At 49.7% G+C, this 13,109-nt stretch overlaps 1 protein-coding gene across 1 annotated transcript in view; it reads left to right on the top strand.

The window, feature by feature from the left end:
- Nucleotides 1-13,109, top strand: part of ADGRL3 (adhesion G protein-coupled receptor L3) — a 604,084-nt gene that overhangs the window by 168,090 nt on the left and 422,885 nt on the right. The window lies entirely within an intron of this gene.

Genomic DNA, 13,109 nt, shown 5'->3' with positions numbered 1-13,109 from the left:
GGACTGACCGCGGCTTTTACTAACATCCATATTTTTTAAAAGACATTTAATGAAAAACACCAACCCTGAACTTGAACCCAATCCCATTGAGCGTTACCACCAGCACGCCGTATCCGTGCGCCCAACATGCCTATCATCCCCCACATTACTATCTGACGCTCCTCCAGGAATGGAGGCAAATCCCTCCACACATCTATGGGGATCTGGTGGGAAGCAGACGAGGAGTAAGACTGCAGTCATTGAGGCGGAAGGCAGCCAACACCGGGGGCAAAATGTGAAGGCAGCCAACACCGGGGGCAAAATGTGAAGGCAGCCAACACCGGGGGCAAAATGTGAAGGCAGCCAACACCGGGGGCAAAATGTGAAGACAATCCAATGTCATCCCCTTCTATATGTGTCCCAACATTATTGTCAGCATGGTGCATATCTGTATGTCCGTGCCTGAATGTGAGCGCCCGTTTAGGTGTGTGTGTATGTATGTATGTATGTATGTATGTATGTATGTATGTATGTATGTATGTATATATATACACACACACACACACACACACAATACATATGATAAAATAAAAGACTGAAGTATGGGTAATGTATTGCTGTGGATACGGGTGAAGTAGTAGAAGCCACACATGGCTGCGGTCTGCTGGGGTCTCGTCACAATTAAAGATCCACAATAATATCTTGTGTTGTTCATGCGCGGACGCTGAGACAGACACATAAACCAAGAGTGTCGGGCCGCACATCAGCCGAGACCCCATCAGCTGAGCCCACCTACAAGTTTTGTTTAACACCTTAATGACGCGGCCCTTTTTTTCTCATTTTCGCTTTTTCCTCCACCCTTTAAAAAGATCATAACTCCTTTACTTACCCATCGCCGCACTTAATGTACCATGTAAGGCCTCGTTAACACGTAGGTGCGCCGCGTAGGTGCGCACAAATCCTGCTGCCGACATCCCTGCAGTGATTTTCAGGGAAGGGCTTTAAATATAAGCCATTCCCTGAAAATCATCCCTAGCTGGTATAAAAAACAGTCACCTATCCGCCACGCTTGTTCTCCCTGCACTTCTCTGAAGTTCTTGCAGCAGGCAGGCATTTAAAATCCCAGCCTGCTGGAAAGGCTGCTTCTGATTGGCTGACCACTCAGCCAATCACTGGCAGCGCTCAGCCATTCTTTGAATGACAGCTGAGCGCTGCTTGTGATAGGCTGAGCGCTGCTTGTGATAGGCTGAGCGCTGTGACCAATCACAGGCAGTGCCCACCTGCACATAACTGTCCCCAGCAGCTACCTCTAGAGGCCACACCTGTACCTGCAGATAACTGTTCCCAGCAGCCCGCTCTAAAGGCCACACCTGTACCTGCAGATAACTGTTTCAAGCAGGCCCTCTAAAGGCCACATTTGTACCTGCAGTTCCTTCTTGGGGCCACACTTTTACATGCAGATAGCTGTTTCCTGCTGCCCGCCTAGCGGCCATACCTGTACCTGCAGACAACTGTTCTTAGCAGCCCCCTCTTGAGACCACACTTGTACCTGCAGATAACTGTTCCTAGCAGCCCCCTACAGGCGCCACACCAGTACCTGCAGATAAGTATTCCTAGCAGCCCCCTCTAGAAGCCTAAACTGTACCTGCAGATAACTTCTCCCAGCAGCCCCCTCTAGGGGCCACACTTGTACCTGCAGATGACTATTTCCCAGCATACCCCTCTAGAGGTCAAACTTCTACCTGCACTACTCCACTGCAGTCTATCAGCTGCTATATGTGTGCTGTTACCTGCAGCTAACTGTACCTAGCAGCACCTGCAGACAACTGTTCCCAGGAGCTTCCTCTAGAGGCCAAACCTGTACCTGCAGATAACTGTTCCCTGCAGCCTCCTCTTGGGGCCACACCTGTACTTGCAGATAACTGTTCCCTGCAGCCCCCTCCTGGGGCCACACCTGTACCTGCAGATAACTGTTCCCTGCAGCCCCCTCTTGGGGCCATACCTGTACCTGCAGATAACTGTTTCCAGCAGCCCCCTACAGATGCCACATCTGTACCTGCAGAAGACAGTTATCAGCAGCTCCCTCTAGGGGCTACACCTGTACCTGCAGATAACTCTTTCCAGCAGTGCCCTCTAGAGGCCACACTTGTACCTGCAGATAACTCTTCCCAGCAGTTTCTTCCAGGGGCTACACCTCTACCTGCAGACAACTGTTCCCAGCAGCCCCCTAGAGACCATACCTGTAACTGCAGACAACTGTTCCCAGCAGCCCCCTACAGACGCCACACCTGTACCTGCAGAAGACTGTTATCAGCAGATCCCTCTAGGGGCTACACCTGTACCTGCAGATAACGGTTCCCTGCAGCCCCCTCTTGGGGCCACACCTGTACCTGCAGATAACTGTTCCCTGCAGCCCCCTCTTGGGGCCACACCTGTACCTGCAGATAACAGTTCCCTGAAGCCCCCTCTAGAGGCCACACCTGTACCTGCAGATAACGATTCCCTGCAGCCCCCTCTAGAGGCCACACCTGTACCTGCAGATAACTGTTCCCTGCAGCCCCCTCTAGAGGCCACACCTGTACCTGCAGATAATGGTTTCCAGCAGCCCACTCTAGAGGCCACACCTGTACCAGCAGATATCTGCTCCTAGCAGCCCCCTCTTAAGGCCACACTTGTACCTGCAGATAACTGTTTCTAGCAGCCCTCTAGAGGCCACACTTGTACCTGCACTACTTTACTGCAGTCTATCAGCTGCTATATGTGTGCTGCTACCTGCAGATAACGGTTCCTAGCAGCCCCCTCTAGTAGCCACACCTGTACCTGCAGATAACTGTTCCCAGGAGCCCCCCATATAGGCCACACCTGTACCTGCAGATAACTCTTCCCAGCAGTTTCTTCTAGGGGCTATACCTCTACCTGCAGACAACTGTTCCCAGCAGCCCCCTAGAGGCCACACGTGTACCTGCAGACAACTGTTCCCAGCAGCCCCCTACAGACGCCACACCTGTACTTGCAGTAGACTGTCATCAGCAGCTCCCTCTAGGGGCTACACCTGTACCTGCAGATAACTGTTTCCAGCAGCCCCCTCTAAAGGCCACACGTGTACCTGCAGATAACTGTTCCTAGCAGCCCCTTCTAGGGGCCACACCTGTACCTGCAGATACCTGTTTCCAGCAGCTCCTTCCAGAGGCCACACCTGTACCTACAGATAACTGTTTCCAGCAGCCCCCTCTAGAGGCCACACCTGTACCTACAGATAACTGTTTCCAGCAGCCCACTCTAGAGGCCACACCTGTACCTGCAGATTACTGTTATCAGCAGCCCCCTCTAGAGGCCACACCTGTACCTGCAGATTAGGCTGGGTTCACACGGGCGAATTTCCCGTGGAAATTCTGTCCGGAGTTTTGCTGCAGCGAATCTGCCTGCGGCCGCTAATCCCGGCGTTAGCCAGCCATGTGGACGTGTTTTCTCAGAAATGCTAATTGCCGCAGGTTTTGGAGCAGCGCTTATCCCGGCGGAAATCTCACGGTTTTTCGCTGCCCCAAAGAAGCGAGATTTCCGTCAGGAATGTGGCGTGCGAGAACCCAGGCTAACTATTCCCAGCATACCCCTCTAGAAGCCAAACCTGTACCTGCAGATAACTGTTCCCAGCAGCTCTCTCTAGAGGCCACACATGTACCTGCAGATACCTGTTTCCAGCAGCTCCTTCCAGGGGCTACACCTCTACCTGCAGATACCTGTTTCCAGCAGCTCCCTCCAGGGGCTACACCTCTACCTGCAGATAACTGTTTCTTGCAGCCCCCTCTAGGTGCCACATCTGTACCTGCAGATAACTGTTCCCAGCAGTTCCCTTTAAAGGCCACAACTTTACCTGCAGACAACTGTTCCCAGCAGCTCCCTCTAGGGGCCACACCTGTACCTGCAAATAATTGTTCCCAGCAGCCCCCTCTAGAGCCTAACCTGTACCTGCAGATACCGGTTTCCAGCAGCCCCCTCTAGAGGCCACACCTGTACCTGCAGATAACTGTTCCCATCAGTGCGCTCTAGAGGCCTCACCTGTACCTGCAGATAACTCTTCCCAGCAGCCCCCTTTAGGGGGCCACAAGTGTACCGACAGATAACTGTTCCTTGCAGCTCCCTCTAGGGGCCACACCTGTACCTGCACTGCTCACTTACAGTCTATCAGCTGCCATATTTGTGCTGCTAACTGCATATAACTGCTCCCAGCAGCCACCCCTTGTTGCCACACCTGTACCTGCAAGTAAGTGTTCCCAACTGACCCCTCTAGATGCCACAGCTGTTCCTGCAGATAACTGTTCCCAGCAACTTCCTCTAGAGGCCACACCTGTACCTGCAGATAAGTGTTCCCAGCAGCTTCCTCTAGAGGCCACACCTGTACCTGCAGATAAGTGTTCCCAGCAGCTCCCTCTAGAGACCACACCTGTACCTGCAGATAACTGTACCCAGCAGTTTCTTCTAGGGGCCACACCTGTACCTGAAGATAACTGTTCCCAGCAGCTCCTTCTAGAGGCCACACCTGTACCTGAAGATAACTGTTCCCAGCAGCTCCTTCTAGAGGCCACACCTGTACTTGAAGATAACTGTTCCCAGCAGCTCCTTCTAGAGGCCACACCTGTACCTGAAGATAACTGTTCCCAGCAGCTCCTTCTAGAGGCCACACCTGTACTTGTAGATAAATGTTCCCAGCAGCCCCCTTCAGAGGCCACACCTGTACTTGTAGATAAATGTTCCCAGCAGCCCCCTCTAGAGGCCACACCTGTACTTGTAGATAAATGTTCCCCGCCGCCCCCTCTAGAAGCCACACCTGTACCTGCAAATAACTGTTCCCAACAGCTCCCTCTAGGGGCCACACCTGTACCTGCATATAACTGTTCCCAGCAGCTCCCTCTAGGGGCCACACATGTACCTGCAGATATCTGCTCCTAGCAGCCCCCTCTAGATGCCACACCTGTACCTGCACTACTCACTTACAGTCTATCAGCTGCTATATGTGTGCTACTAACTGCATATAACTACCCCCAGCAGCCCCCTCTTGTTGCCACACTTGTACCTGCAGGTAAGTGTTCCCAACAGCCCCCTCTAGATGCCACACCTGTACCTGCAGATAACTGCTCTTTGCAGCTCCCTCTAGGGGCCACACGTGTACCTGCAGATAACTGTAACCAGCAACCCCGTCTAGAGGCCACAACTGTACCTGCAGATAACTGTTCCCAGCACCCCCGTCTAGAGGCCACACCTGTATGTGCAGATAACTGTTCCCAGCAGCCCCCTTTAGGGGGGTCAAAACCATACCTGTGGGTAGCTTCTTTTTATACCAAACCCTTGGTTTTATGATACAACACTGCAGGGTCAAAGACTGAACCAACACCATGTAATCTCAGGTGATGTTGGGCAGGTGCATCATGATCAGTTTTTATGACCTGGGAAGCAGCTGTTTTTGCACTACCTGTACAAGTCGATAGAGAAAATAGGGGAGAGGATGAGGAGAAAAGCAGAGGCAAACCCAGGTGTGCTGCGGTAGCTGCTTGTGGGTGTCCTACTGCTACTTATTCTCATCTACACTGCTCAGCCCTTCTCTAGTGTCCTACAGGTATAGCCGGCACTGCAGGCCCCAACTATTTGTTCTGCAAATGGCATCTGTTTGTTTAACATGCGGAATCATTCGTTCTGCGCCTTACGCTATTTATGTAGCCCATTGTCTTCTATTGACTGTTGGGCTACACAATAAGTGCGGACCCGCTATGTTACCTTCATAATATACATGGAAACCAGGAGGGTGTATAACACCTTCTGTAGTTTAAGGCCGCATGCAGATGGGCAGGTCGGATTGCACATGTGTGAGCCTGCAGCGGAATCCAACGCTGTGCCCAGCTGGCATCCCCGTGGTATTCGCTGCCCGGGTCAGACAGCTTTCATTGACTTCAGTGGAAGCCGTCCATGCGGAATCTGCAGGAAAATGGAGCACGCTGCGATTCTTCATCCACGAGCCAAAACTTCAATTGGCTTCCGCTGGTGTGCAGGAAGCATCATTTTTGCATTGCATGCTGTGGGCGGCCACTCCAGATTCTGAAATCTTGCGTCTTTTTAATGCTGCGATATCGCTGCGTTTTTCAACGCAGTTGTCAATGTGACTTTCTATTGTCAAAAACGCATCACACGTTGGCGCTCTGCGATTTCTGTGCGATACGTTTTTAACATTAGAAAGTCCCATTGTCAATCGCGTAAAAAAAACCCAGAGATATCGCAGCGTTAAAAAGACGCACGTGGGTGGGAGCCCTAATGAGGAAGAGTCCTGACATGGGTAACGTGTTTCACTGCCCCCACTGAGGGTACATCAGAGCACGGCGGGTCAGCCTGCAGTACCCGAGCCTTCCGTTATAACTTAATCTATCTGGAACATAGAAAATATTTATAAGAACTCTTATAAAAAATGTTCTTTTTATTTTAAAAGGTCCGGATGGGAGTGGAGATGAGCGAGCATACTCACTAAGGGCAAATACTTGAGTGAGTATTGTCTTTAGCGAGTACCTGCCCGCTCACGAGAAAAAAGTCGGGTGCCGGTGGGAGTGAGTACTGTGTTGCGAGAGTGAGCAGGAGGGAGCTGGGGGGGAGGGGGGGAGAAGATCTCCCCCGCCGGCACCCCAATCTTTTCTCACAAGCGGGCAGGTACTCGCTAAGGACAATACTCGCTCATCTCTAGAGTGGAGCAGTTGGCTGGTGCTGCATTCAGTCCTATGGTGCAATACTAGCATTCACCAATAGATGTCACCCTGGTGCTGCTTTCAGTGGAGAGCGTCTGTAAATCCGCTATTTCCTGCTTCTGTAACAAGGGGGGTCATGGGATGTTTATCGACTTCAGAATTAATTAAACAAATTGGCTGTATGTAAAGAATGAATGGCAGACTTTACAGTTTACCATAAGATCAGCCTCTGAGCTCGGATCCCGTATACCCGCAGCAGACAGGCACATTAGCGCTGAGTTACTATGTTTGGATAAAAGTACTCCCTGTTTTCCTGAAAATACAACCTACCCTGAAAATAAGCCCTAGCATGAGTTTTAAATAGTGTCCAGGCAGCTATACATGTAAAAAAAGAAATATTTTGGAGCAAAAATTAATATGACCCTGTCTTATTTTCGGGAAAACATGGTAGTTCATTTAAAAGAATCTCAATTCATTAAAGGGTTTTCGAGGCACAAATACTGTTGATGACCTTTCCTCGGGATAGGTCGTTAATGGTTAATCTGCAGGGGTCCGCGCACTCCGAACCCGGCCAATCAGCTGATCAGGTTCATGCTGGTAATGATGCTGCACACAGGGGTCATGATGAAAGCAGCTGCTCCGACCCCTGCGTTGTGGCCAGTGCTTGGAATTACAGGCGCAGCTCCCAGTGATTTCCATGACGCCTTCGGCTTTTTCACGGCAGCCAATATACGCTACAATGTGGGGTGAAAAAACTTGTGAACAGGCGCACAAATCTAATGTTTGTGTGCCCGTTCAGATGGCATGGGTCCCGGCGCATATAGGCTGAGACTACTATGTCGTTGCCCCTTTTCCCGCCCTCCCCATCGCAGGCTCACCTCTCTATTCCTCCACGCTCGTTCTTTTGCAGTGGGGAAGGGGGCGGCGGGACAGGGGCAGAGCTAAGTTAATTGATGGCTATAGACCAGTGTTTCTCGACTCCAGTCCTCAGAGACCCCCAACAGGTCAGGTTTTCAGGATCTCCTATAGCGAGAACACCTATGGCAATATCTCAGCCACTCACGATAATTACATCACCTGTGCAATACTGAGGAAATCCTGAAAACAGGACCTGTTGGGGTCCCTGAGGACTGGAGTTGAGAAACACTGCTATAGACAATGGGGGGTGAGAGGGCAAGAGCTTAGCTCCGCCCACATCCCGCCCCTTGTCCACAGCCAGCCAAGAGAGGAGGTGGGGTGGGTCGGCGCTTAGCTCCGCCCCCCCCATTCCAGAGAGCCAATGGGGAGGAGAGGACAGGTGAGCCTGCGATGGGCAGGAGAGCAGAGGGAGGGAGTTGAGCAGCCACGCTGCTCAACTCCCTCCCACCTGCGGCCTCTGCCATGGACTCCCATAGGAGCCAATGCAGCGGCCGACATATTGCAACCCAAAACATAGTTCCAGGACTATCTTTTGGCCCCTCACAGAATAGGGCCTTTTCGTTTTGGTTACAATAGACTTTTTCTGCCCCTGCGACTTTATTCAGGACTATCTTTTGGGCCCAACGTAAAAACAGCCGGCGCTATATTGGCCATGGAATGGAATCCAGTGCATCAGATCACAGCGCACATCAGCCGGCCGTGAAAGAAGCCTCAACAGGTCTACGTTTGTAACCAGGATGGCTAACGGCTTCATCACCGGAGCAGCGGCTGCTCTGCATACATCAGCAGTACAAGCAGGGCTGATACATTGTATCCAGAGACTCCACATAACCAGGAATCATTACAAGGGAAAACCGTATTAATATCAGTCCTAACAACAAGAGATGAATTAGTCTAATCGAAGCTGCGCTGCTCGGGGCGATCATCTCATGCAGTGTCTCCGCATTACGAGAGGTACAATGTTTCACTCGCAGCAGTGCAAGAAAAATTGCAGCTTGTCCTCTTTTTGGGTGATTCTATGCAAGAATTGCGTATTCTTCCCTGTGGGAGCAAAAAACTGGAGTTTCATGCGAGTGCGATGCAATTCTTTTTTGCTCCCGTAGGAAATAGTAAGCGATTTTCATGCGCAGTAATGTGACGCGTTATTCTTGTAAAACGCATCGCACTCACATAAAAACCGCGAACTTGCACGTGTAATGTCGGTGGGAGTTTGTTCTTGTAAAGGCACCCTTAGCAACCAAGTAATACGCTGTTGGTACGCTTCTAAGATGTGATACAGGCAGGCATGGAGGCTCTAGTACCCTGTTGTACCGCCTCTAGCTTGGATACAAGATGTGATACGGATGGGTCCCAACACCCCCTAACAGTCTGGTCAGATGCTCCTCTCTACTGGTGGTTTGTAGGGGGCGTCTTGAGCCCGGTCACCTTGTGTGCCCCCATCCACTGGTCTGAACACCTTCTAACAGTCTGGTCAGATGCTTCTCTCTACTGGTGGTCTGTAGGGGGCATCCTGAGCCTGGTCACCTTATGTGCCCCCATCCACTGGTCCTAACACCCCCTAACAGTCTGGTCTGAACAGCCCAGTGGGGGACAATTTGTCGATACGACTATCCGGCTTCTCACATCCCAGTAATGCGCCCCTCTTAGACTCGGGTAACGGGGGGAAATCTCTCAGAGTTCTACATCAACAAGCTCTACACAAGTGGACGAAGAGGTCACTACACACAAGAAGCCTCTGATAGCCTTTTATAGGCCAATAGAGGAACCTATTTTGGGACCTTCGGTGACAGTTCATCTAATCACACTGCAAAATGCCAGCTTCTTCTAGGGTCCCAATATCCTCAATGCATTATTACTAACAAGCATTAAAAAGACTATCACTGCAACGCAGACGTAGGAGGTATTGAGCAGCGAGGGAAAAATGAGATGGTAGTCATGGTGGCTCTGCTGCTCCTCCTGGCAGAGTGGAAAGAAAGACGGTCTAGAGGCAAACTAAAGCCAGTGGTGAAATTAATAAATCAAATAATGAAGTTAATAAAAACAAAATAAAAATAGGTAGTTGTTATAACCTGCTACCCGCAGAGTTGGATGGGGTAAGATGTTACTCTGTCCTGATGCCAGTCTGGATAAGGGTAGGGACACATTCCAGGCAAAAGTTAAAAATACAAAAAGTGGAGAACTAAACAAAAATGGGGGTAGTAGTCCTTACTCCCCTGCAGTCTCGTGTGGTGCCTCAGTGCAGTTGTTGTAGGTGGTGGGAAGCACTCCAGGCTGACTTTAGATGAAAACAATTTGCACACTTTGTTGCAGAGAGAGGGTACTTGGTAGTTCAGTAGTTACAACACTTGCATTATGTTCCCTTGAGGTAGATGATGAAATTGCATTTGCAGACACTGATGAGTTTAGCACACACTTCTAGACTTTTAAACCTTGCTCCTCTCAGGGGGATAACATTAACTTCCAGCTTTGTCTGTTACATTAAAGATGACCTGCTGACTGGCTCTTCTTTCTTTCCTCCTCTTTTTTGTCCTCTTTCCCTCTTTCTCTCTTCATTCCCGGAGGGCCCTTTAGCAAGTTGTTGCAGCAGACAAGGCCTGTAACACCCTGCATAGTCCACTTTCAAGTGTGCCCGGGGGGGAAGTGCCCTGGGCCTAGACGATGGCCTAGTGACTGCAGCTGAGTGCTCTTCTCACAAAGCCGTTGCCACTTCACTTTGGCCACTTACACTCGGTCCCATCAGCCTGCTAAACATGGCCAGAGAAGCGCCATGGGGTTTCCTGATGTTACTGTGTCTGCCATCCAAGCACATCTCTAGGTATAGTTGACACGGCCTGGTTATTGAGAGGAGGACATGCAATGAAGGAGCCGGTACGGAGCCCTCAGATCTGGGGGAAGATAAAGTAAGTGCACAGCCCTAACTCTTTAGGATTACAGTTTTGGAGATCTACTTGTTTTATTAACCCAAAGACCTTTAGAGCTTTGGATCTACAAGATTTACAGAACTCCTTCCTTGTTCTACTGTTCCAGCTTATTCCTCCTCTAATACTTAAGCATTCAATTAATTTCTACTGCCACCAAGTGGCTATTTGGGGAACAAGTGGCTCCAACTCTACAAACATATGGGATTGGAATGGGATACATGAAGTAACACAGCCCGGGGTATGGGGAGTTCACCAAGTGTTTGTTAATATGTTCTGCTTTCTGTATAATGGTTTACATACGATTCGCTATACGGTACGACGGCGACCTCTTCTGTTTATTTTCTATTATTGCAAAATGCATATTTCAGCATTATTGTTGAACACGAGAATCCTATTGGCTGTGGGGCAATATGGCATCAAGATGCTTGAAACTCGCACACGTCATATAAAAGGTTGCATGTGCGTGATCACCAGGTCTGCCGCTTTCTGAGAGCTCCATGAGCATGTGGCGTCCTGACAGGTTCTGTAACAGGCCTTTATGTTCGGCCTAAAGTATTGAGGCTTACCACTTAGATATTGGTGCTCCTGGAGTATCCCCACCACATTACAGTTGGCTACTACCCCGATGTCCAGGTGTGTCCCCAATACCACGGGAATGAGTTTATTGCTATTGAACCTGTCGAAGTCGGTTATTTGGCTCATGATTAATGCACTGCCTGATTATGGGTGAGTTGGCGAACACTTTGTTAATTGTTTGCACCAGTTCAAGTCATCAGACCTCCCATTATGGAACCCTCTTTTCTATCCTGTTAAAAATATGCTGTTTAAGCAGCATCATATAAACTGAGTCAAGTGTAGACATAAGTGTAGACATAAGTGTGGACATAAGTGTGGACATAAGACAGGTAGTGATCGAGGCCTGCAACCAGGTGCACTATCTTGCCTATGGCCTAGCAGTAAAGCTGTGTACTGGAGCCGTGGAGCCAACCCGTGGAAGGAAATGCAGTCCAGAATTACCATTAGAAGTAATCCAAGTGCATTTAAATGATAGGAGCTTGGATGCATAGACATAAAAGCTTTCTTTTCTCTTCATTCAGTATCTGAGGACGCGTTTCGACCTTCTCAGGTCTTGATCATTAGAAGCAATCATCTGTAAACAGCACACTACTTACTTTCCAAACTTCCTTGCCCGGTAACTGCTGCGGTTGTAAGATGTACTTTTGTACCAGAACTAAACTGGTCTGGACTCCTCCTCTCTAACTTCTGGACTAAAATTTCACAACTCAACCTCTCACTTCTAAAGTGGGTGATCATCAAGATCTCAAGCGCGTGACCCTTTTTTGTTGAGCATATTGGTGAAAGGTGGAAAGCATACCTTCACACTAACCCAATGGCCACCCAAGCAGACACGGATAACTTTTTAAAGATAACTTTCAAAACTGTCCAAAAAAAACCAACCAGCCTGGAGGGTGCATCCAACTCATAGGCTAGAGGATTAATGACTTGCGTTATGGCAAAGGGACCGATAAAACACGGCACAAGCTTTACCGAGGGGAGCTTCAATTTTAAATTCTTTGTGGACAGATAGACCTTCTGACCGCCCTCAAATGGCTCCGACACAGTGGACCTTTTACAACTACGTATTTGCTTACGACCACTTGCTTCCTCCAGATTCTTGTGCACACCATTCCAGACCTCCCGCAACTCACTAGTAACAACATCAACCACGGGACAAGCTGTAGGTACTGAAATGGAAGTCAGGAACCGGGGATGCCGACCGAACACACAGAAGAAAGGTGACATCCGGCCAAAGGTAAAAACTCTACCCCCCCCCCCCGACTGACCCTCTCGCCCACAAAAAGACGCAAGTATTGTACTAGGTCTTGATTTTTACGTTCCGTTTGCCCATTCGTCTGCGGATGAAATGCTGATGAGAAAGACGGAGATGTTCCCCAGTTTTTACAGAAGGCACTCCGCAATTGGGCCACGAATTGCACCCCCATGATCCGAAATTATATTGACCGGTATTCCGTGCAATCTTATAATCTCTCTAATGAAAATGTTCGCTAATTTAGCGGCAGATGGTAATTTTTCGAAAGCAATAAAATGAGCCATTTTCGAGAACCTGTCAACAACTACAAAAATGGTGGAACAACCTTGTGACAGAGGTAGGTCAGTGACAAAATCCATGGACACCTGCGACCATGGACTACCAGGTACTTACAATGGCATTAACTGTCCCTCAGGGCTCTTACGGCGACTCTTACCACGTGCACAAGCTGAACACCGATTTACGAACTCTTGGACCTCCCGTGCCATGACGGGCCACCAGTAGAATCGGGAACATAGCTCAAGAGTCCCCTGGACCCCCGGCTGCCCTGCAAAAACGTAGGAATGAGGCTCCTCCAGAACCAACAACCATAGGGACATCGGTACAAATAACTTCCCTGCCAGAGCCCCCTCCGGAGCTTCTTGTTGCTATTCCTGAAGCTGAGCCGGAAGGTTCTGTGTTAGGGCTGCCACCACGACACTGGGCGGGAGGATACCTTCCAGGGAAGAGTCCTTAACC

Source organism: Eleutherodactylus coqui, chromosome 7 (genome assembly GCF_035609145.1).
Source record: "Eleutherodactylus coqui strain aEleCoq1 chromosome 7, aEleCoq1.hap1, whole genome shotgun sequence".
Taxonomy (NCBI): Eukaryota; Metazoa; Chordata; class Amphibia; order Anura; family Eleutherodactylidae; genus Eleutherodactylus; species Eleutherodactylus coqui.
This window is presented reverse-complemented; position numbering and strand designations above follow the sequence as displayed.